Source organism: Orycteropus afer, unplaced genomic scaffold, assembly GCF_000298275.1.
Source record: "Orycteropus afer afer isolate SDZICR_OR568_19922 unplaced genomic scaffold, OryAfe1.0 scaffold00291, whole genome shotgun sequence".
NCBI lineage: Eukaryota > Metazoa > Chordata > Mammalia > Tubulidentata > Orycteropodidae > Orycteropus > Orycteropus afer.
Genome location: NW_006921878.1, coordinates 1,512,954 through 1,538,487, shown reverse-complemented (window position 1 = coordinate 1,538,487; position 25,534 = coordinate 1,512,954). Strand labels below are relative to the sequence as shown.

At 41.9% G+C, this 25,534-nt stretch overlaps 1 protein-coding gene and 1 non-coding gene across 2 annotated transcripts in view; one reads left to right on the top strand and one right to left on the bottom strand.

The window, feature by feature from the left end:
- Positions 1 to 25,534, top strand: part of LOC103205694 (zinc finger protein 791) — a 99,463-nt gene that overhangs the window by 70,624 nt on the left and 3,305 nt on the right. The gene's annotated exons all lie outside the window — the stretch shown is intronic.
- On the bottom strand, positions 24,331 to 24,453 carry LOC122151036. Its single transcript, XR_006163944.1, has one exon. It is a non-coding gene; the product is annotated as a small nucleolar RNA SNORA28 (small nucleolar RNA).

Here is a 25,534-nt window from a genome sequence, read left to right as displayed (position 1 = left end):
AACAGGGGGATAGTTTTAAACTCAGGGAACATGTGTGTAAGGGTTGTATTCTTTCATCATACTTATTCAATCTGTATTTAGACCAAATAACCCAACCAGCTGGACTAAATGATTGCAGGAAAACTTATTAAAAACTGCCCTATGCAGATAACACAACTTTGCTTGCTGAAAGGGAAGAGGTCTTGAAGCACTTACAGATGAAGATCAAAGACTACAGCTTTTAGTGTGGATTACATATACCTCAACATAACACAAAAATCCTCACAACTGGTAGCTTCACATCACCAAAAAATAGAGAAAAAATTGAAGTTGTCAGGGGCTTCATTTCATGGGTTTTGGATCCACAGTCAACACCCATGGAAGCATCAGTGAGGAAACCAGATGTCATACTGCACTGGGAAAATCTGCTGCAAAAGAACTCTATAAAGTGTTAAGAAGCAAAGATGTCACTTTGAAGACTAAGGTGTGCCTAACCCAAGCCATGTATTTTCAATTGCTTCATGTTCATGTTCAAGCTGGACAATGACAAGAAAGACCAAATAATTAATGCATTTAAATTATGGTGTTGGCAAAGAATATTGAATATACCATGGACTAACAGAAGAATGAGTAACTTTCTCTTGGAGGAAGTATAGCCAGAATACTCCTAGAAGTGGGGATGGCAAGACTTTGTCTCATGTACTTTGGATATGTTATCAGGAGGGACCATCCCTGGAGAAGGACATCATGCTAGGTAGAGGATAAGCGAAGAGGAAGACCCTCAATAAGATGGAATGACACAGTGGCTGCAACAATGGGCTCAAATACAGCAGTAGAGAGACCAGCAGAGAGAACGGCAGAAAGATGGTGGCAGCAGAACTGAGACTAGCACAAGACAGAGTGGTGGGCTTGCAGGGCCATAGAGCAAGAAAGCTGAGTGCCTTTGGGTAGGAGGCTTGCTGGTGGAGTGGGGTGCACCTAGGCACACCAATCAGCAAAGCTAAAAGAGCCTTGTAACACTTGCCCAAACAGGGCAAAGGCCAGGCCAAGAGGCCAAGGGCTAAAGAAAAACGTGCCTGCAGGCATAGCAGTGAGGAGGCTGTCCTGTTCGGGAAGAATTGTATCCTGAACCTGAATTATAGCCTGTTACAATCCTAATAACCCCATAATTTTAAGTATTGTCTGTGAGTTCTATGTGGCCACTGCAACAAATTACTGAACCCAGCAGAGAAGCAGAGAGTGCAGTGGGAGGGACAGTTGGTGTCAGGAGTGTTAAGAAGGTTGGAGGGTAAAGTTTTGCTTGACCTCCACCTCACAAGAATAGGCCTTGGACTCATGATCTTGATTTTCTCTCTTTCCCTTGAAGTCAGACGAGGAGGTCTGATGTCACAGGACTATTTTGATAGCTGTCATGCCTATGTTCATGCTGTTGTTTGTTGCCAACCAGTTGATTTTGACTCATAGTGACTTCATGTGACAGAGCTGAACCGTGCTATAGGATTTTCTTTGCTGTCATCTTTCCAGAAGCAGATTGTTGGATAAGTTGCACTAATATTGGAATTTCAGGTTGAAGACTTAATGTGTACTCTGACCTGTAGTAGGCACTGCAGAAAATCCTAAAAGTAAAATATCACTGAAAAATCTAGTTACCCCATTTTACAATATAGCATCAAATATTACAAATTTCACTCAAAATACTATACACAATGAAAGCCAGAATGCAACTGGACTACCTCATGTTTCCAGGTCTCCCAAGTTTTCTGCCTTTGACAGGGTGCAGTGTTACCATTTTTCTATCACTTTTACTAGAAAATATTCAAGCTTTCCTTCTCGGATCGGTTTCTGCCTTACACAGGTTACAGCTCTCATTGGTTATACTGTAGTGTCCAATTCCATACGTATGACAGTCTGGGAAAAGGTAAGATTTAGGAATCTATACCACATGTGGGGCTAAAGGTAGGGCAGGGCTTAAGGACAAATGGGCAGCACTTGAGTGATGATTTGGGCTGCATCCTGATGGGCAGCAGCTGGCATCATCTTTATTGGTCATTCCACTCTACATTCACGAAAACTCATAGAACTACACAAAAAAGGAATAAATTTTACTGTTACACACATTCACAAATAAATTAATAGAACTTCCTGATTTTTAGGTACCTGTGGTAGTTATGTGTCAACTTGGCTGGGCCTGGTTGAGTGGCTGGGCAGCTGGTGGTAGTTATTCTCCATGATAAGACTGGCAATCAATTCCATGGTGGGATCTACCACAAGCAGCTGAGTAGCTGCCTTTGGGATGTGGTCTGCTTCCCGTATATAAGGAGAAGCTTTGGGAATGGTCTCTAGCCTATGGCACGCTTGGACCCTAAATGTAGCCGTGTTATTGTTCAGCAGCCTGCCATGCTCTGCCGACCCTGGGACTTACAATGGACTTAAGTAAATGGCCTGCCGTGTGGTTTGGTAACATCAGGACTGTGCCTTTTTATTTGTCAGCCTTGGGGATTCTCAGCCTCAGCAGCCAGCAGCTGTCTGAGTGAAGAAACGCCTCTAGCTCCAGTGGGCTGGGAGCAGAAGGCAGAGCCAGACCCCAAGGTTGAGGGGCTTTCACCCAACCCCTAGAGCCTGGCACTTTGAATTTGGACTTAAAGCCTCCAAATTGTAAGAATAAACTCCTGTTTGTTAAGGCCATCCCACTGGTGGAATATTCCTTGTCAGAGCGGCACTAGGGAACCAGAACAGTACCCCAAAATAATTCTTTCCACTTCCTCACCAAGCAGAAACCTACCAAAGGAAATAATCTTCAGCCATCAAGCTATCTTAGAACCCTGTCTAAAATTAGGGTGCTCCCTCCAGGGCCACACCTGTCCTCACCTCACACACCTAACTGCAGGGAAGTGAGGGAGTCTGCCATTCCACGTTCCCAAAGTCAGTCTGAAACCTAAAGACAGACCCCTGCTGTTCCAAAGAGGACCCTTTAGGCCAGATGTCTAATCCCTGCCTGGGTTCCTGCAGCATGTCTTTCCAGTCCGTCTTGACACCATCTGGACACTGACTGAAATTCCGATCTCAAGCACAGTTCTGAGTCATCTGGCTGGGAAACGTCATTAGAGACCCATAAATGTCCCAGATTGGGGACCATTTCCCTACAGCACCTTCACGTGGACATGAGGTTGGAAGGAAGAAAAGAGGAACAGCCAAGGACTGCGGACACAGCCCCTCGACCACAAACGGCCCGCCGCATCAGCTCAGCACCCCACTCGGCAGTTGCTTGGCACTACGCCCACGTCACCCACAGACGCGCGCTTACTGCCACCGGCCACTGCGAGACTTTAGGGTCGAGGCCACAAAGGCACTCCCCACCTCAAAGCCAACTCGCTTCCAACTCCGCGCCCACTCTGGACACCAGGCAGCATTTGTAGATCCGTCCCACTCGTGCCCCAGGCTCATTCCTCCCTGGTAAACCATACCATGGGCCTCGACCACTTCAGGAAATGGAGTTCCTAGCCAGCCCTACGGTGCCACCTTCAGAAAGCTCCCAACAAGCAACGCGGCCCGTCTCAAAATGAGCGCAGAGGCTACTGGGAGCTTCTATCTTTGCACAGGCGCAAACCCGGATTCTATCTCCGGAGGCAGCAGCCTGGCCAACTGTTTTCAGCAATACCCGGAAGGGTCAGAGGCGGTACCAGAAGTAGTGGCCCTGCCCCCAGCAGAACTTATATCTGCTTCCGGTCAGCTTTGCTCCCAGAAATTGCGTTTTAGTTGCCCAGAAGTCTTCAATAGCGGCTAAGGCTGACTGCCCTCAGGGAGGCAGCTGAGGTTACGGGATACCACCGGACTACAGAGAAGGTGCTGGATTCTGGGACCTAACCATTTGCTATGGAGGTGACTTGATCGGGATCCCATGTACTAGGGTAGAACTCTGCTCTGTAGAGTTTTCAGTGGCTGAGTTTGGGGAAGCCAATCACCAGACCTTTCTTCTGAGGCGACCCTAGGTGAACTCCAACCTCCAATGTTTAGATGAATGCATCAACAGATACACCAATGAGGGACTCTCTGAGGGACCTAAAAATGGGCATTTCAGCTGAGATGGGACAGACACCCTTGCAGCACACATGCAACAAAGACAATCAAACCCCTGTGACCTCATGTAGTGAAGGGTGTATTCATGCAAGAAACTTAAAGCACAGTGTGTCCAAAGCATTGTAACCCCTTCCTTGCCTGGGCTATCAGCAGGTAACTCTATGGGCCTCAGGTTCTTCTCAGGTGGCAGTGACACCCCCCTTTCCCCCACCACCAGCAGACACTTAAAACACTGGGGTGGGTAGGTTATTGACAGCCTCTGCACAGTGAGGCCTCAGCAGTGTGACAGCATCTCTGTGGTGGTTGTGTCAACTTGGTTGGGCCTGGTTGAGTGGCTGGGCAGCTGGATGTAGTGATTCCCCATGATGAGACTGGTAATCAACTCCATGGTGGAATCTACAGGAACAGCCTTACAGATGTGGTCTGCTTCTAGTACATAAGAAGCATAAAAAAAGGTCTCTGAGGGTTCTGGAACACTTAGATTGCATTTGGCCAAGTCATCAGTGATTGGTCTGCCATGTTGTCTGCTGATCTTGGGACTCTCACTGGACTTGAATTAGTGGCCTATCATGTTGTCTGATAATCTTGAGATTGTGCCATTTTATTTGTTGACCTAGGTTTTTCAGCTTCAGTAGCCAGCAGCCAACAGATTTAAGAAAAGTCTCTAGCTTCAGCCGGCCAGGAGCAAGAGGCAGTGCTGAAGGCCAGGATTGAGGGACCTTCACCCAGCCCCTAAAGACTGGCACTTTGACTGTGGACTTTTAGCCTCCTAAACTGTAAAAGAATAAACACGTCTGCTTAAAACCACCCATCTGTGGTATTTTCTGTTAGAGCAGCACTAGAGAACTGAAACACTTTCCCTCACTTGGCCAAATGAAGGACATTCCTTTGGGATTTGATTTGGGTGATAACTTTAGAACCCATAGTGGGCAAGGACATGCTACGAGGTTTGGGGACAATGAATAAGGAAGAGTGAAGAATTGATGGATTTGAATTAGGGTATTGGTAAAGAATACTGTATATTCCATGGACTGCCAGAAGATGTAACAAATATGTCTTAGAAGTAAAGCCAGAATGCTCTTTAAAAGCAAAGATGGTGAACATGTTATTAGGAGGGACCAGTCCTGAGAAGGACATCTTGCTTGGTACAGCAGAGACTCAATGAAAAAGAAGAAGCCCCTCAATAAGATGGATTGACACAGTGACTGTAACAATGGGCTCAGGCATAGCTTCGATTGTAAGGAAGGCACAGGACTGGGCAGTGTTTCATTCTGTTGTACACAGGATTGCTACGAGTCAGAACAGACTCAAGGGCACCTAACACTAGGGGGGTTTGGGCAAAAAGTTAAATTGATTTGTTTATTGAATGTTCCTGTGTACCAGGCCCTGTGCTGAGGTGCGGTAGTGAAGAAATACACACAAAATCCCTGTCATCTTTGAATTGACATTCTGTGGTAAAAGTAACGAGATGTAAGTAACATATACAACATGTCAGATGGTGTAAGTTTTCAGAGAAAAATAAAGCATCTCCAATATGGTAGCCACTAGCCACGTATGGCTATTGAGCACTTGAAATGTGTCTAGTGGAACTGAGAAGCATTTAATTTTAATGAAGTTTAATTACCCACATGTGACTAGTGGCTACCTACATTGACTGGGCACCACTAGACACAAGTCATCCCAGGACATCAATAAGGGCGATGAAAACAGTTTAATAGGAAACTGTTTAGACTAAGTTCCTACTGGAAGAGGGCATCAGGATGCAGAGGAAGAAAGATCAACTTGTTACAGAATTCCCAGCCTATGCTATGAGTGTGCTTATAAATTAGGTACCACATAATCTGACTTAAAGATGGTTTCCAAGTACTTTCAAAAGGAAAAAAAAAAAAAAAACACCAAACCACACATGCCAATACAAAGCACAGATTACTCTTTTCCAAAATCTCTAGCTAGTATTTCAGAAACATTTGTGTACATGTCAATTATCTGCAATAAAATCTTAGGAGAAACCAAACTAAATGTTTTAATACTATAGAAATATGTACACATAAAATATATAACCAAAGCAAACCAAGGCCACAGCAGATGCCCTAGAGCCAGTAGATGACATGCGGATGCTGATGTGAGAAGCATACTGGCTGGGGTGGTACGTCCAGATCCTGTCTGCACACGTTCTGTTTGAGAGACATATGACTTATCCAAGCAGAGATTTCAAACAAGTTTAACACACTAGTCTGAACTGAGGAGCAAGTCAGAGATAGGGATGGAAATATAAAATGGGTATAAAAATTACTTGGTACCAACTGAATTTAATGAAGTAGAGATTGTAAAGGAGAATGAAAGGCTCAGAGTTAAGTTTCAAGAGTCTAAAAATAAGGAAATTAATCACATGAGCTGCCACCAAAAGAACTGAAAAGGAGTGGTCAATGAGCTGGGAGAAAAACAAACAAACAAACAAACAAAAAACAGATGTGTGGGTCTAAAGAGCCAGAGAGTGAAAAGGTCTCCAGGAAAGGATGTGATAAGAGAGACACATGCTGCTGAGAGGAGAGGCAGCTGAGATGAGAAAAAGAGGAGGAACCCTGGGATTCAACAAGATGAAAGTCACTGGTGATGCTAAGAGCCAGTTGATAGAACACAGAAGACACTTCAAGTGGACTGAGAGACAAAGGATACTTCTGGGTTATTTACTGGATTAAATTGGCTCAAGGTTTCCTCCATAGGTGGCCACATCATTAAATCTTTTTGGGATGAAACAGGAAACAGAATTCTATTAGAACAAGGCGCTTACAAAAGAAATCACGTAATATGAAAGGATTGCAGATGAAGGTCAGAAGATGGCACATCTCTCACTACATACAGCCTGCAGCAATGTGTGCCTGAGCACCAAGGAGGTCCCTGATGGTGGAACTTTGTGAAAAGCCTGTGAAAACTACTGTGTAGGAGGGAACTGAAGTCAAAATCATAATGTGTGGTTTGAGCTGTTCTTAACTGACAGAGCCGTAAGTCAAAGAAGTGCTGTAACCTGTGCTACTGAGTTCCTATGCACCTCTCCATGATTGCCCAGCAGAACAGAGAGGAATGGCCTCTTTACTTCTGCCTTCCAAAAATCCAGTCATGCACAGTTCTCTTCTCATGACTTAACGCAGAACCATAAAGAAGAGACTCTGGGAGATATAGTTCCCAGCTCCACCCATGTTAACAGTGCAATTCAGTAGAACCATCTATACCCTAGCTTTCTTCTTCATGCCACAAGGTCTCTCTTTTTAACTTGATACATGGTGTCAGATTTCCAACCAAGATGAAGGACAATGAACAAAGCTCAAAATAGAAATACAAATCTGACCAAGCTGTCCTTTCTTCAAAATTGTTTCTCTTCCCCTAATTTCTGTTATAAAGATAGGATGTGGTATTGAGTAGAAACAAATAAATGTGGAAAATGTATCTACTAATACTGAAGAATGAAGGGGAACATGGATATCGAGTCAGCTAATTCCAGTATCTGCAACAGCAGACCAGAAAAGAAAACAGTATGTCAAAGTCTCTTATCATTAGCACTGCACATTAGAAACATAATTGTTGTTGTTGTTGTTATGTGCCATGGAGTTGGACCCGACTCATAGCGACCCCTCCTTGGGTTTCTGAGGCAGTATCACTACGGAAGTAGATTGCCCCATCTTCCTTCCGAGGAGTGGCTGGTGGGTGTGAACCACCAGCCTTCTGGTTAGCAGTTAAGTGCCTTAGCCACTACGCTACCAGAGTTCCCAGAAACATAATGGAAAGTAGAAATCAAAAACCTTTTATATACAATTACATCATGTTGGACATTAAAAAGCAAACACAAAAACCATGTCCAAAGACACAGTAATGCATTGTGTACAAAGGTACAATTACTTAAAGCTTTGTGTGTTACGCTGTGTTCTCTATAATAGAGAAGCAAAACCAGTAAAGCTTATATATACATATAGAGAAAGAGAAATTTATCTTAGGAAAATGGCTCACACACTTATAGAAGCTGGCAAGTCCCAGGTTCTTGATCAAACATCAAGCTGGAGGCTTTCCCTGACTCATGAAGCTGCAGGGGCTGATGAGCTCAAGGCTGGCAGGCTGTTGACTCCGACAAATGACGAATCCAAGATCACCAGGCCAAATGGTGGATTGTTCACTCACGGACAGATATAGGCAGCACAACAGGATCTGGATTCACAGAAGAGTGTCTCTTTTCCCAGGATGTCCATAAATATATTTGGAAGCAGGCCACACCCCTAGGGAAACTCCCTTTCAACGGACTGACTGTTCAAAACATATACATCCGATTCCATCATGGGAATAACCCACACCACAATTGCTTAAACCACACAAAATTGTGGTCCAGCCAAGTTGACACAGCTCCAACTCTCTCACTTTGTAACAATATATGTAGTACAGCTGAAAGGCTACATAAAAAACAAACTACTAGACCTGGACTCAGTAAGAACCCACAGCAACTCCATGTTTCAGAGAAGAAGTACACACTGCAAGATGTTCAATAACTCATCTGTCACTAGTAGATTGCCAGGACTTTCTGCCAAGGTGTATCTCTGGGAGAATGTGAATCACCAACTTTTCAGTTAGTAGCCAAACAACCGTTTGTACTACCCAGGGACACAGACATTTCTTATGCTAAATATTTGTATTAACAACATAAATGTTATTAAGAGATCCAAATGAAGGGTGAGGCACTTAGAAAGGCAGTATTACATCTGTAACAATTAAAAAATATTCCTGAAGGTTTTCACATATTCTTTAAATTCATAAGGATTTTTTCCAGTGTTTTCTTTTTTCCACTTACAATAAGGCTTTCAGGGTGAATGAAGGTGGTTAAATGCATTCCTGTACATGGCTGTGATAGTTATGTTTGTGTGTCAACTTGGCTGGGCCTGGCTGAGTGGCTGGGCAGCTGGTGGTAGTTATTCCTCATGAGACTGACAATCAACTCCATGGTGGGTCTACCACTAGCAGATGAGTAGCTGCCTTTGGGATGTGGTCTGCTTCCTGCATGTAGCCCTGTCATTGCTCAACAGCCTGCTATGCTCTGCCGACCTTGGGACTTACAATGGACTTAAGTTAATGGCCTGCCATGTGGTTTGGTAACATCATGACTGTGCCTTTTGACTTGTCAACTTTGGGGTTTCTTAGCCACAGCAGCCAGCAGCTGTCTGAGTGAAGAAACGCCTCTAGCTCCAGTGGGCCAGGAGCAGGAGGCAGAGCTGGACCCCAAGGTTGAGGGGCTTTCACTCAGCCCCTAGAGCCTGGCACTTTGAACTTGGACTTAAAGCCTCCAAATTGTAAGAATAAACTCCTGTTTGTTACGGCCATCCCATTGGTGGTAAATTTCTTGTCAGAGCAGCACTAGGGAACCAGAACAATGGCCTTTTGCCTCAATTCTTTGGAAAAACAGCTTGAAAGACTTCCCCTAAGCCCTGAGAACTAATCTGCCCTAGGGTTCTATCCCAGAGGATTTGTTACTTTTCTTGAGGTTGATTGACATTTCCTGGGTAAACTGTAAACATTTGGTGTTGACACTTTTAGTCTGGTCCTGGGCTGCAGCCTACCCTGTGATAGGCACCTTGCAGGGACTGTTCAATGGACCATGCAAATGAGCTGAATAGTAACCCAGACACTTACTGTGCAAGTGAAGCACCTGTGTCCTACTGAGAGAGGAATGGTCAGCTTATGGCCCATGCCTTGAAATGGTGGGAGTACCATGCCTTCAAAGTGACAAGAAGTCGTGTAACAGCACCACAGACAGAAAGAAGGGAAGCAACATGAAAAAGCAGAAGGTAGGAAGCAGCAGAGTGAGAACAGAGGCAGGGGACCTCCTAAAAGAGCTGGAACACTGGCCAAGGTTGTAACAGTGAAGACAGCAAGAGGTCCAGAAGGGGCTCAGTGGCATAGTCAGGGCCAGCAGGCCTGGAAGGGGCCAGCAGTAGAGCTGGTAGCAACAGCAGGGCCTAGAGGAGCCTGTCCTGAGGGGGCCAAAAGGAGCCAAAAGAGCTGTCCTGCAATGAAGAAGGAAGACTCTGCTTACATGCCTCCAAATCCTGGATCTTGATCCTGATCCTAAGTTGTACCCTGTTCCTTAATAAACTGCTTAAATTTAAGTATGGTCTGTGAGTTGTGTGTGGCCACTGCAAAAAATTATCAAGCCCAGCAGAAAAGTAGTGTTGTGGGAGGGATGGCTGGTGTCAGAATTGGTAAAAAAAAAAAGTTATAGAATAGACATATGTCTGACTTCCACCTCAGGGGAATCAGTTTTGTGTTGATGGTAATTCTCAATATCCTTAATGAAGTTAAGGAGTTATGGACTGACACTATTACTGGTTCCATTTTACATAAAGCTTTTCACACATGCCTTGCACTCTCTCTTAAGGTTTCTCTTCAGTGTGTTTTCTCAGATGTCCTTGAAGGGATACAAGACATTTGTAGGCTTTCTCACACTCCTTACATTCGTAAGGTTTCTTGCCAGAGTGCATACTCATATGCCTTTGAAGAGAATAGGGAGAACTGTAGACTTTTCCACATTCCTTACATACATATCGTGTCTCTCCACTGTATTTTCATATGCATGTCAAAATATTGGGAACACTTACAGGTTTTCCCACATTGGTTACATTCATATGGCTTCTCACCAGAATGCATTCTCATATGTAATTGTAGGCAGGTATGCCACACAAAAGTTTTCCCACACTGATTACATTCATAAGGCTTCTCTCCAGTGTGTGTTTTCATGTGTTGCCAAAGATTTGCAGGCATACTGTAGACTTGCCTACATTCCTTACATTCATAGGGTGTCTCTCCACCATGCATGTTCATATGTTGTCGAAAATATTTGGGACATCTGAAACCTTTGCCACATTGCTTACATCCATAAGGTTTCCATTCACTGTGAGTTTTTTCATGTCCATGAAGGGAAGAGTAACAAGTGAAGGCTTTCCCACACTGCTTACATTTGTAGGACTTCTCACCAGTGTGCGTTCTCTCATGTTCTTGAAGGGATGAGTAAAACTTGAAGGCTTTCCAACAATACTTACACTCGTAGGGTTTCTCTACAGTGTGCATTCTCACATGTTCTCAAAAGTATGTGGGACAACCTAAGGCTTTCCCACACTCCTTATATTTATAAGGTTTCGCTCCACTGTGCCGTCTTATATGTAGCCTAAGGGAGGAGAAATGCTTCAAGGTTTTCCCACCTTCTTCACATTTAGGGATTTTCTGCCCTTTGTGATCGCTCGCCCATTTCCTGAAGATGAAGGGCAAGTGAATGATTAGTATGACCACATATCTGCCATTCTCAATGAATGGGTGTTATGGACTGAACTATGTCCCCCAGAAATATGTTGTAAATCCTAATCTCTATGCCTATGGTTATAATCCTATTTGGGAATAGAGGGTCTTTGTTATATTAATGAGACAGGATTCATTTAGGGTGCATCCTGAGTCGATCTCTTTTGAAATATAAAACAGATTAAACAAGTGAGCAGAAGCAGAGATGGGGGAAGATGCCAAGCCACAAATGATCAACAAGGAACAGAAGCTCAGTGACAAGGACCTTCTTCCAGAGCAGATATAGAAAGCCTTCCCCTAGAACTAGTACCCTGAATCAGGACTTCTAACCTCCTAAACTCTGGGAAAAAAATGTACCAAAGCCACCACTTGCGGCATTTCTGATAAGCAGCACTAGATAATTAAGACAATGCATATAGTTTCTGCACTATCTGCATTGTTTGTTTCAAAGTAGAACAACCTGAACACATGGCTGAGGGCTTGAATAAACCCTTTGCATTCAAACTCTTTCTCACTAGGGGTTTTTCTGACCTTTGTTTCTAATTTAGCTATGTCTTAGACTCTGCAATATCTATACCACTTTTATGAAAACACTATCTTGTGAAAATTTAGTGTAAGTACACAATGTTTAACTACATTTATACTTTTTCCATAATTTCAAGGTAGTCTTAACATTCTGCTGGGATGATTCCTCCTCTCTTGTGAGTGCTACTCACCTTGAATGCCCCTTCTCGATTTGATGATCTTCCATGTTATCAAATTTCCCTTTTTCCTCCAAATTGGAGGAGGAATTATTTCTCATGATTCTTACTATTGTCTCTTCCTTGCATAGTTAACTCCCAAAAATACTGTGCTGAGGACTTGATCGAGTTGTCTTACCTTGAGTGTAACAATCTGCAAAAATTGGTATGAGTTTAATCTCTGGAGCAAAAGTTGATGGATAAAGGAAAGAAAATACAGCATTTGAGGATTTCTTTCCATATACTGAAGGAGAAAGGGAAACAAGTATCATAAGGAAGAATGGACACATGATCTAAGGAAGACAGTGAGGACTTTGCTAATAACAGGGAAAATGGTAGCCTCTCAACAAGAAAATAAAAGATTCAGAGAAGAAACTATTCTATAGCATTAAAAGTCTACATGACCCACAGCCCCATCTACCCTGAGACCAGAACTAGATGTTACCTGGCTACCACTAATAACTGTTCTGATAAGAGCCACAGTAAATGGATCCTGATAGAAGAAGAAAAAAAGGTGGAACAGAACTCAAATTCTGAAAAAGTTCCTGAGCCTATCACTCTGAGATACTTCATAAATATTAAGCCAAAACTATGATATGAGGTTACTTTTTAATAACAGATTGCCCCATAAAATAAAGAATAGTACCCTTGAGTCCTGCAGATTTTAAAAACTCATCTATATGGCACCAAATGGCCAACAGTTATGCTAGAGCACAGATGAAAGTATAACAGGACAGGAAATGAGATTACCAGAAACAACATATCCAGAAGGTAATTAATGAGAATGCTGGCACACATGAAAATGACAGGATAGGGAAATGAGATTACCGGAAACAACATATCCAGAAGATAATTCATGAGAATGCTGACACATGTGAAAATGTAACCAGTACCACTGAACAGTTTCTGTAGTATTTGTTAAATAGGAACCTAATTTACTGTGTAAATGTTGACCAAACCTCAACAAAATATTCTTTAAAAAAAACCCAACAGTCTCTCTACCCAAAAATCGGCTGCTGTGAAGTCAACCTGTCCATGTCAGAGTAGAACTGTGTGTACATGTCAGAGTAGAACTGTGTGTCCATGTCAGAGTAGAACTGTGCCTCATGTGTTTTCAGCGGCTGGGTTTTCAGAAGGAGAAAACCAGACCTTTCTTCTGAAGTACTAAAGGGGGGACTCAAATCTCTGATCTTTCCATTAGAACCAACCCACTGCCAGAGTTGATTCCAATTCATAGTGATCCTATAGGACAGAGCAGAACTACCCCATATGGTTCCCAAGACTGTAAATTTGTACAGCAGACAGCCACATCTTTCTCCTAAGGAGCAGCTGGTGGGTTTCAGCTGAAGACCTTTCATTTGGCAGCCGAGCACTTTAATAACTTAGGTAAGAACCACAGCATGTTAACCATCTGAACCATCCAGGGCCTCTATCTATTAAGAATTACTTTCAAAGAGATGGATAGTGGTATTGATACGAATAGCATATCATAAGGAAGGCAAAGTAGGGAAAACTGAGAAAAATGCATGTCTGTATGCTACCTTTAAAAGAATATCAAAAAGTCTTTTTCTAAGAAGTAATTGAGAGGATGCATGAAAAGTAAAACAAGGAGGCCAAGATAATGTACAAAGTACATTCTAAAAGACATCTTGGGACTTACCCCAAAATAAACATTATTCTGCTCAAAGATTATTTCTAATTCCCACAATGACTACAAACCCTTGTGCCTCCCAAGGATCTTTGCTTTCCTGGTGCTCACATGCATAGAAGCCCTAGAGTCCTCTTCTTTCCACCAGCCCCAGTGTGGCTGATACCCCAAGATAATTTCATGAAGTGGGAGGATATTGAAGGGTAACAAGCATTTCCATGATATGGGCCAATACTTTGGCCTTTGCAGTGGCTGCAGTAAAATGACCATGTCAAACATCTATGAATAGTCAGAGTGTAACTCTCACAGATGAAAACCTCAAAACTTCCCTCTGTGCCCCAAAGTGATACCGGAGACTACTCACACATATGAATGTTGGGAACCTTGAGAGTTTTTGCTAAGAGAAATGAAGTTTGTTTTCATGCAAGAGCTATTTGACTCCAGATCCCATGAGGGCTGTGACAGCTGTCTTTTTTCCCACATTTTTATTATTCAGCCCAAATATAAACAGACAATGTGCAAGATGTATTTGTTCCACAAAAGACTAAGTGAATAAATGATGCCATCCTTACCAACTGAGGCCAAGTTCCGGAAGGTTTCCAACATTACATCCTTGTAGAGTTTCCTCTGTGTAGGATTCAGCAAAGCCCACTCTTCCTTAGTGAAGTTCACAGCCACATCCTCTAAGACCACCAAGTACTAAAAGATCCCAACATAGTGTTACAGCAAGGCATCATCTCCCCAGTGTGTGCAGGAGGATGGGGGAGGCTGTTAGCCTGCAGTACTGAACTCATTCACAGGATTCTGAACCACAGGGACCTGACGTTCTTGTAGGAGATGATGAATCATTAAAGCAATAACATACAATACATTCAGGGATGCTAAGTACTTTGAAAATATGAAGATATATAGATACATGCTTGAACTATACAAGTATGCTCTCATCATTAACAATCATTATTTGTCCTGGGATATGACAGATTACGAGGCAAGTAAAGACAGACAAATCTGAGGAACATCTGGTTCCTACAGAATTCTCCAGGCCAGCAGATCACTCAAATCAATAAATGAGTGCCAGACCTGGAGGAAAAGTGCCACTCCAAACAGAGTCACCGACAGGTCAGATCATAATGGAGCCAAATAACCAGTATCACAATAAATGGAGAAAAGACTGATGTTGTCAAGGATTTCATTTTACTTTGATCCACAATTAGCACCCATAGAAGCAACAGTCAAGAAATCAGACGATGTATTGCACTGGGCAAATCTGCTGCAAAAGACCTCTTTAAAGTGTTAAAGAGCTACGATGTCACTCCGAAGACTAAGGTATACCTGACCCAAGCCATGGTATTTTGAATAGCCTTGTATGCATGGAAAAGCTGGACAATGAATAAAGAAGAGTGAAGAATTGATGCCTTTGGATTATGGTGTTGGCAAAGAATACTCAATATACCATAGACTGCCAGAAGAACAAACAAATCTATCTTGGAAGAAAAAAACAAAACAAAACTCACTGGCACCAAGTTGATTTCAACTCATAGCAACCCCCATTGGATTTCTGAGGCAGTAAATCTTTTTTTTTTCTAATGTTTATTGTGCCACTCCCCGGAAGGAAGGTTGGGCAATCCGACTTCCGTAGTGATACTGCCTCGGAAACCCAAGGAGGGGTCGCTATGAGTCAGGGCTGACTCGACGGCACATAACAACAACAACAACATTGTGATTTGGGTGAAAGTTTACAGAGCAAATTCACTTTCCATACAGCAGCTCACATACACTTTGTCTCATGACATTGACTGCAATTTCCCACAATGCAACAGCTCCCCTTCCACCACTTCCTCCCCATAGTTAACTTACCTCTTCCCTGTATCCTTCCCTTCCATGCCCTCCTACCCACCCGAGCTGTCTCCCTGTACATATACAACCCTTCTATTCTCCTATGATTGAACTCTCCCTAATGCAAAAGTTCACCTCATATACCTGCCTTTTGTTTGGCTGGAAGCCACAAAATTGAGTTCAGTTCCAGACCTGAAAGGCAACTAGGGTCCATAGTCTCAGTGGTTCCATCAGGCTCTGTCAGACCAGGAAACCTGGTCCCCCTACCCTTTTTTGTTTAATGATTTTAAGTTTTGTTCCACATTGTTCTCCCATTCTATGCAGAATGGGATCCTGCAGAAACGGCAAGGAAGCCACATGTTCTGATCTCCTCTAATCCCACAAGAGGAAGGCAGGATTACCAGCAGTAACCCAAGGCCTATTCCTGCCAGGCCAGACATGCTGCCTCCCTCCAGCCCTTTCACCAATCGTTCCTCCCAAAGCACCCACCACCTCTCTCCTGGGTTTGATAATTCACTGCAGTGGCCACACAGAGCTCACAGATTATGAGGTTTATTAGGGAAGCACCAGACTACAATTCAAGTTCAGGAAGAACGCTCAGTCTCTCTCCCGGCCCACCATCCCTCAGCCGACAGTCTCTCACAGTCTCTTTCCCAGAAGTGTTGGTCCCTTGGTGTCTCACTCAGCAATGCGTGTCTCTTGTGCCTCTTTCCCAGCAGCATGTGTCTCTTTCCTGGGTGCATGTCTCTTTCCGCAGCACGTCTTCCTCAACCAGCAGTCAGAGCGAGTTCTGCCTTTAGGAGGCCTCCTTTTGAGCCCAGCAGGGTGGTCAAACTAGCTAATCATAGCATCAGAACTCTAAGCACCTGAGAGAGAGTGGGCACCTCTCAGAACATGGTTTTGTGCCACTCCCAACAGAAATACTCCAGGTGGACAACTTCAGCAATCAGGAGCTCCTCAGTTGCTCATAGAAAATCCCACCTTGGAGTTTACAAAGACTTATGGGTAGAAAAGCCACACTAAGTAATTTACTATACCGCAGCTCCCCTGCCAAGTGGTTGACAGTAGTAGCCAAGCACCATCCAGTTCTTCTGGTCTCAATATTTGCATAGGCTGAGAATCGCATGGTGTACCAGTCGCTTGGAGTAATTGTTTCCACACGTCTTTGGTTTTCTTCATTCTTCTCTGCTCTGGACAAGGACAGACCCATCATTACATCTAGATGGCTGCTTGTGAGCTTTTAATACCCTAGTTGCTACTTGTCGGAGGTGGTAAATCTTTATGGAAGTAGATTACGCAGTCTTCCTTCCATGGAGTGGAACTGCCAGCCTTCTGGTTAGCAGTCAAATGCCTTAGGCACTACACCACCAGAACTCCTTATCTTGGAAGAAGTACAGCCAAAATGCTTCTTAGAAGCAAGATGTAAGACTTCATTTCTCATACTTTGGTCATATATAAGGAGAGACGATTCCCTGAAGAAAGATATATCATGCTTGGTAAAGTAGAGGGTCAATGAAAAAGGGGAAGACTATTAACAAGATGGAAAAACACAGTGTCTGCAACAATGGGCTCAATCATAGCAACAATCATGAGGATGTCACAGGATTGGGCAGTTCTTCCTTCTGTTGTACACAGAGTCGTTATAAGTTGGAACCAATTCAATGGCACCTAACAACAGTATAATCAATTAAAGAAGTGGTAATGAAGGTATAATGTAGAGTTAAGTATGAAAAAGAAGGAAAGACAGGGATACAATACCTCAAGGCAAGAGAGTAGGGAATCAAAAAGAAAATCATATACAGTTAGGCTCAAATATGTAGAATATAGAACACTGGTGTTTTATACATCATGGTCTCTAACCACAATGCAATTAAATGGAAGTGGCAAACAACCTAGGAGAAAAAAACAACAACTATTATTTGAAAATGTATTCATTTATAAGTAAATTTTAAAGCAAAGGAAAAAAGGTAATGTGTACACAGGGAAATAAAGAGTAATGCCATTGTTCAATGAAAGCATCAAAACTTGTGAGTTGAGGTTAAAATGGTCACTAGAGAAAGACAGTTGATCTTCATTATTAACCCCACATTCCATGTGGGAATGTTTGTGAATTCACATACTATAAAAAGAAACCCAATTAAGTGAAAATTAAACAACACACTCCTAAATAACCAATGGATCTAAGAAGAAATCACAAGAGAAAACAATAAATACTTGGAGAGGAATGAAAATAAAAATGTAAAACTTCTAGAATGAATCTAAAGCAGTTCTTAAAATACACTTACAATTCTAAGTGTCTATGTTTAAAATTAATAGATTTCAAATCAATTACCTGAACTTTTTACACCTTAGGGAACAAGAAAACATGCAAACGAAAACCAGTGCAAGTTGATTTAAGGAAACAGTGATTAAGTGGAAAGGAATGAAATTAAGAACAGGAAAATACAGAAAAGTCAACAAGACCAAAAGATGATTTAAAAAGATATGTTTTATAAATTGCAAACCTTTAGCTAGATTGAACGAACAAAGAGAGAAGATGTCATTTTCTAAAATCAAGAATGAAAGGTTAACCTCACAGAATAAACAAAGTAGAAGGGAATGGTATGAATGAACATATGCTGATGAAACAGGCAAGTTCTTAGAGAGACAAAGATCATCTAACTGACCGCATCAGCAATAATTTCTTTCTCAAATGAATCAGAAATACCCTCTTCTTTCTTTTTCTGCAAATAAAATGAAGAAAAAGGCAGGGAGATGGAGGCATATCCTGCTAGGCTCAAGGAACCACAGTGAGTCCCTGCGGTCATGCACTTAAAATGTTTCCCTCAAGACCAATCCTTACTCTGGATTGGACATCACTGAGAATGGCAGGAAACAAAACATTCCATCTTGAAAAAGTCCCAGCTTTGAAATTTAATTTAGAAACAAGGGTTCCCATTGGTGCAACACCTATTTTTACAGGGAAAAAAAATCCCCATGAAAGAGCAGACAAATGATCAGGAATTAATAAAATTGCAATATAAGACAGTTTTAAAAAGGAATTCTAGGGCCCACAAAGCCTAGGAAGAGGGTCTGAGTCTTTAAGAAAGTATATTTTAATAGCCAGCCTGGGCCATTAAGACAGGGCAGGTGGCCGGAAGAGGTAAGGTGGGCAGGGGACAGCCCCCAGGCGGCAGGGAGCAGCGGCAGATGGGGTCGGCAAGAACAGGAAGGGAAAGCCCAGGAAGTGAGTGGAGTGGTTGGAACAGCTAAGGGAGACGCACTTTTCTATCGGTTTGTCGTGCTGTGGTGGCCTGCATGTTGCTGTGAGGCTGGAGGCTGTGCCAGCAGGGCTGCCCATGGTGGACTGCTTTTGGTGGAGCTTCCAGACTGAGACAGAGTTGGAAGAAGGAAGAGGCCATCCACATCCAGACAGTGAAACACTGTCTGATATATTACTGGAAAATTTTTAAAAAAGCCCTGAAACACTGTCCAATACAGTGCTGGAATATGAGCCCCTCAGGTCAGAAGTCACTCAAAATATAACCAGGAAAGAGCTGCCTTATCAGAGTAGAGCCTACCTTAATGATATGGATAAAGTAGAGCTTTCAGGGCCTCCATTTGCTGAAATGGCACGACTCAATATGAGAACAGATGCCAACATCCAATGATAATCAGGACATGGAATGTACCAAGTATGAATCTAGGAAAATTGGAAGTTGTCAAAAATGAAACAGAATGTGTAAAGATTGATATCTTAGGCCTCAGTGAACTAAAATGGACCAGTTTTGGCCATTTTGAATCAGATATATGATCTACTATGCTGGGAATGAAAAATTTAAGAGGAATAGTGTGGCATTCATGTCACAAAGAATGTTTCAAGATCTGTCTTGAAGTACAATGCTGTCAGTGATAGCATAATATCCATACGCCTACAAGGGAGACCAGTTAATACTACAATTATTCAAATTTATGCACCAACCACCAAAGCCAAAGATGAGAAGATTGAAGATTTTTACCAACTTGTACAGTCTGAAATTGACCAAACACGCAATCAAGATGAGTTGATTATCACTAGTAACGGCAATGCAAAAGTTGGAAACGAAGAAGAACCACTAGTAGTTGGAAAATTTGGCCTTGGAGGTAGAAATAATGCAAAATGACAGAATTTTGCAAGACCAATGACTTATTCATTGCAAATATCTTTTTTCAACAATACAAATGGGAGCTATACACATGGACTTCACCAGATGGAGTACACAGAAATTAGACTGACTATATCTGTGGCAAGAGATGATGGAGAAGCTCAATTATCTTCAGCCACAACAAGGCCAGGAGCTGAATGTGGAGAAGACCATCAACTGCTCATTTGCAAGTTCAAGTTGAAGTTGAAGACAATTAAAAAAAGTCCACGAGAGCCAAAATATGGCCTTGATTATATCCTTCCTAAATTTAGAGACCATTTAAAGAATAGATTTGATCCACTGAACACCAAGAACTGAAAACTTTGGAGGAATTGTGGGATGACATTAAGAACCTCAGCCATGAAGAAAGCAAAAGATCATTAAAAAGACAAGAAAAGAAGAAAAGACCAAAATGGATGCCAGAAGACACTCTGAAACTTGCCCTTGAATGGAGAGTAGGTAAAGCAAATGGAAGAAATGACAAGATAAAAGAGCTAAACAGAAGATTTCAAAGAGCAGCTCGAGAAGACAAAGTCAATTATTATAACGAAATGTGCAAAGTCACGGAGTTGGAAACCCAAAAGTGAAGAACACGCTCAGCATTACTCAAGCTGAAAGAACTGAAGAGGAATTAAGCCTCGAGTTCCAATACTGAAAGATTCTGTGGGCAATATACTGAATGATGCAGGAAACACCAAAAGAAGATGAAAGGAATACACAGAGTCATTGTACCAAAAAGAACTGGTTGATGTTCATCCATTTCAAGAGGTGGCATATGATAAAGAACTGAAGGAAGAAGTTGAAGCTGCACTGAGGGAAGTAGTGAAACACAAGGCTCCAGGAATAGATGGGATACCCATTGAGATGTTTCAACAAACAGATGCTGCACTAGAGACACTCACTAGGTTATGTCAAGAGATTTGGAAGACAATTACCTGGCTAACTGACTGGAAAAGATCCGTATCTGTACCCATTCCAAAGAAAAGTGATTCCAAAGAATGTGGAAATTATCGAACAATATCATTAATATCATATGCAAGTAAAATCTTACTGAAGATAATTCAAAAACGGTTACAGTAGTATATTGACAGAAAACTTCCAGAAATGCAAGCTGGATTCAGAAGAGGACGTGGAACAAGGGATATCATTGCTGATGTCAGATGGATCTTGGCTGAAAGCAAAGAATACAGAAAGATGTTTACTTGTGTTTTACTGACTATGCAAAAGCATTTGATTGTGTGGAACATAACAAATTATGAATAACGTTGAGAAGAATGAGAATTCCAAAACACTTAATTGTGCTTATGATGAACCTGTATACAGACCAGGAGGCTGTCATTCGAACAGAACAAAGGGACGGTGCATGGTTTAAAATCAAGAAGAGAGTGTGTCAGGCGTAGTATCTTTTCACCATACTTTTTCAATCTCTATGCTGAGTAAATAATCTGAGAAGCTGGACTATATGAAGAAGAATGTGGCATCAAAATTGGAGGAAGAATCATTAACAACCTGTGATACACTGATGACACAACTTTGCTTGCTGACAGTGAGGAAGACTTGAAACACTTACTGATGAAGACTGAAGACTACAGTGGGCAGTATGGATTACACCTCAATATAAAGAACCAAAACTCCTCACAACGAGACCAATAAGCAGCATCACAATAAATGGAGAGAAGACTGAAGTTGTCAAAGACTTCACATTACTTGATTCTACAGTCAACACCAACAGAGGCAGTAGTCAAGATATCAGATGTCATATAGCATTGGACAAATCTCCTGCAAAGGACCTCTTTCGAGTGCTGAAGAGCATAGATGTTTTCTTGAAAACTAAGGTGTGCTCAACACAAGCCATGGTATTTTCAATCTCCTCAAGTGCACGTGAGAGATAGACAATGAAAAAGGAAGAGCAAAGAGTTGAAGCTTTTGAGTTGTGGTATTGGCAAAGAGTGCTGAAAGTACTATGGACTGCTAAAAGAACAAACAAATCTATCCTGGAGGAAGTGCAGCCAAAATGGTCCTTGGAAGCGAGAATGGCCAGACTTTGTCTCACTTACTTTGGTCATGTTGTAAGGAGGGACCATTTCCTGGAGAAGGATATCACGCTTGGCAAAGTGGAGGGACAATGAAAAAGGGGAAGGCCCTCAACAAGATGGATTAACACTATTGCTGCAACGATGGGATGGCATATGACTGAGCAGTGTTTCATTCTGCTGTACATGCGGTCACTATGAGTCAGAGATGACTCAATGGCACCTAGCAACAAAGCCAGCCACAGAATCAGCGTGGATTCTGCTCCATTTGCAGTGCAAATTTGAACCTAAGACTTGCTCTGGTTTCTCTGAGGACAAATCAAATTGGAATCACAAAAGTCCAAGGCTGGGTTGAAGCTCACTGCCTTCAAGTCGATTCCAACTCACAGTGACCCCTCCTTGGGTTTCCCAGGCAATATCTCTCCTGAAATATATTGTCCAGTCTTCCTTCAGAGGAGTGGCTGGTGGGTTTGGTTTGAACAACCAGCCTTCTGATTAGCAGTCAAATGCCTTAGGCACTATGCCACCAGAGCTTCCTCGGAAGGAAGGTTGTACAATTTACTTCCATAGTGATACCGCCTCAGAAACCCAAGGAGGGGTTGCTATGAGTTGGATCCGAATTAACAGCAGTGAGTTTGGTTTTAGGTTTTGGTTTTGGTTAAAGCATATTTAATAGACTACCCTGGAAGTATCTGTTTTATCCTAACAAAGTCGAACAGGACACTGACCTGCTCTTCAGTGGTCCCCTCCAGATCATCATTAAGGGTCAGAACTTTTGCATGATCATTGATCTCATCCAGTCTGTGCCCCCAAGGCACCTTGGTTATATCCTGCCCCAGTCATCATCCTCTTCTTCCTGTGTATAAAAACAAAAACACTGAGTCAAAAACTTTTAAAATATAAAAAATACCAGATTTTTTTTACCATGGTCACAGGGACATCAAGCTCAACTGGCATAACACACTACACAAAAACACTGTTCTACATCCTACTTTGGTGAGTAGCAACTAGGGTCTTAAAAGCTTGTAAGTGCTATGGGGAAGATATGGGAGGGAGCTGTTGCATTGTGGTAAATTGTAATCAATGTCATGAGACAAAGTGTAGGTGAGCTGCTACATGGAAAGTTAAGTTGCCCTGTAAACTTTCACCCAAATAACAATAATAATAATAAAAAAAAGCTTCCAAGCGACCATCTAGATGCAATGATGGATCTCTCCTCATCCAGAGCAAAGAATGATGAAGACCAAAGACATATGGAAATAATTAGTCCAAGGGACTAGTGGACTATGCGAACCTCAGCCTATATAACCATGAGACCAGAAGAACTAGATGGTGCCTGGCTACCACTGTCAATCACTCAGAAAGGGATCAGTGCAGGAGATCCTGGATAAAGTGGGAGAACAATGTGGAACAAAACTCAAAATCATTAAAAAGACCAGGCTTACTGGTAGATAGAGCCTGATCGGACCCCTGAGACTATGGTCTTTAGTTACCTTTCAGATTTGAAATTGAGCTAATTCCTGTGGCTTCCAGCCCAACAATAGACAGGCATATAAGGTGAGCATTTACATTAGGTAGGTACACTACTTAGAACAATCAATCATGGGAGAATAGAAAGGCAGTATTTGCATAGGGAGACAGTTCAGAAGGCAGGAATGCACAGGAAAGAGGGACACGGAAAAGGTAACCACAGAGAAGAATTGGGAAGAGAGCTTTTACATTATGGGATTGTAATCAATGTCATGAAAAATAATGTGTATGAACTGCTGTTTGGTAAATGAATTTATTTTGTAAACTTCACAATTTGCTCTGTAAAAATAACACTTTAAAAAAATAGATTTTAAATCAAGCTAAGAGCATTAAATTCATTTTCTGCTAAAATAAATTGGGTTCACCTTAACTCAAGCAATCATAGAACCAAAATGCTGTCGTCGCATTACACTGAAGGACAGAGGGATAGTTTCATCATTTCTGCCACCTCAGCTAATGCCTTCTATGTTGCCCAACTTGAAAGCCCACCCCACTGTCACCCTGCACTCACCACAGCATGGGGAGGAAGACCAATTTCATTTAGAGCTGGAGGTGTCTCACTGCTAAACATGGAACCATTTTTCTCGTCTTTGCCCCTTCTGTTTTCCTTTTCCTTTCTTTCTTTCCTGTACCACTGTCCCTATTCTCTATAGGAAAATAAAACCACACAAAAATACAATTTTACCTATAATTCTAAAAGGCTGCACAGATCAAATTTGCATACCTTACTTCATGGGTAAGAAATTCAGGATAAGAACAGAGTGATCCAAACTAGTGGTAGAATTGATATTAAATATTGACGTCTTTTTAAGTTCCAATTCTTCCTCTTTTATTTAGTCTTCCAGACATTTCTAAACACTTAACTATTGGGTAAGATTAGGATGAAGTGTTGATGCTTCAAAAATCAGGTAATGAAGGGTATCCATTATGATCCCTCCACCCTTCATGAACTTGAAACAAGACCAAATCTCCACTGGACTTTAGCCAACAGCTCCAACACTGTTTAAGCCTATGTAATGGCTTTTCTTACTGAATAGAGAACAGCAGAATAGCTTAGACTTTCTTGCTATAGCAAGCACAAACAATGGACAGTTTCAATCATCTGCCACAGAGTGTTGTTTGTGTAAACTTAAGCTTATGAACATAGCCCCATTTACTTTTTCATCCCTTCTAAGATGCTTAAAAGAAGTTCTAGTGACACAGTGCCTAAGGCACATAACTGCTAAACAGAAGGCTGGTGGTTCAAACCCACCAGCCACTCTGTGGAAGGAAGATAGGGGCACTTTACTTCCGTAAAGATTTACAGCTTCAGAAACCCAATGAGGGTTGCTATTAGTTGGAACTGACTTGATGGCACCAAGTTAGGTTTTTTAGTTTTTAAGATGCTTAAAAGCTGCTTTAGTTTAACCGGCAGCTTTGATGGTACATTCAAAGGAGTCATAGATTAAATATAGTACAAGGATTAAAAATACCTTATATTCTTGTTCTAAAGCAGAAAAACTTACATTTTGTTTCCAACAATTAGTTGCTTTATATTAAGATCTTAGAAGTTCATCACGAAGACTTACCAGGTGGGTGTTTGAGGATGAATGTGCACAGTTTATGTATCAAGCATGCCTCGATAGTCATAGGCTTTACAAGAATTACTTATTGTTTCCTTCTTTGGGCTGACATACTGCCAAAAATAAAAACAAGTATGTCATCCATAATATATGGTGATAATTCTACAGTGAAGAACAAAGCATGAAAATACATAACCCTCAGAAGATATCTAAAACAGCAGCTCAGTAGACAAAAAATACTGATTTAAAAAAAAAAAAAAAAAAAAAAAACTTCAGTATGAAATAGCTCTAAAATTGGAGCTTTTGTGCTTTACTTCCAATTACGTCTGCTCTGCCCTCTCAGAATCATGATTTGGTGGTATCACAGGACTGCTTTTTCTTTTACTGGCAAAAACCTCAAAGGTACTCACCAATCTGTTTCAGGATTCTCACACTCAGGACAGAGAACAAATATTTTAATGAATCTGTCCAACATGTCTTGCAGCTTATTCACCTCATGAGACCCACTGATGAAGGTTGAAGAATACAGTCTGCAGTATGGATTACGTCTCAACATAAAGAAAACAAAAATCCTCACAACTGGACCAATGAGCAGCATCACAATAAATGGAGAGAAGATTGAGGTTGTCAAGGAATTCAC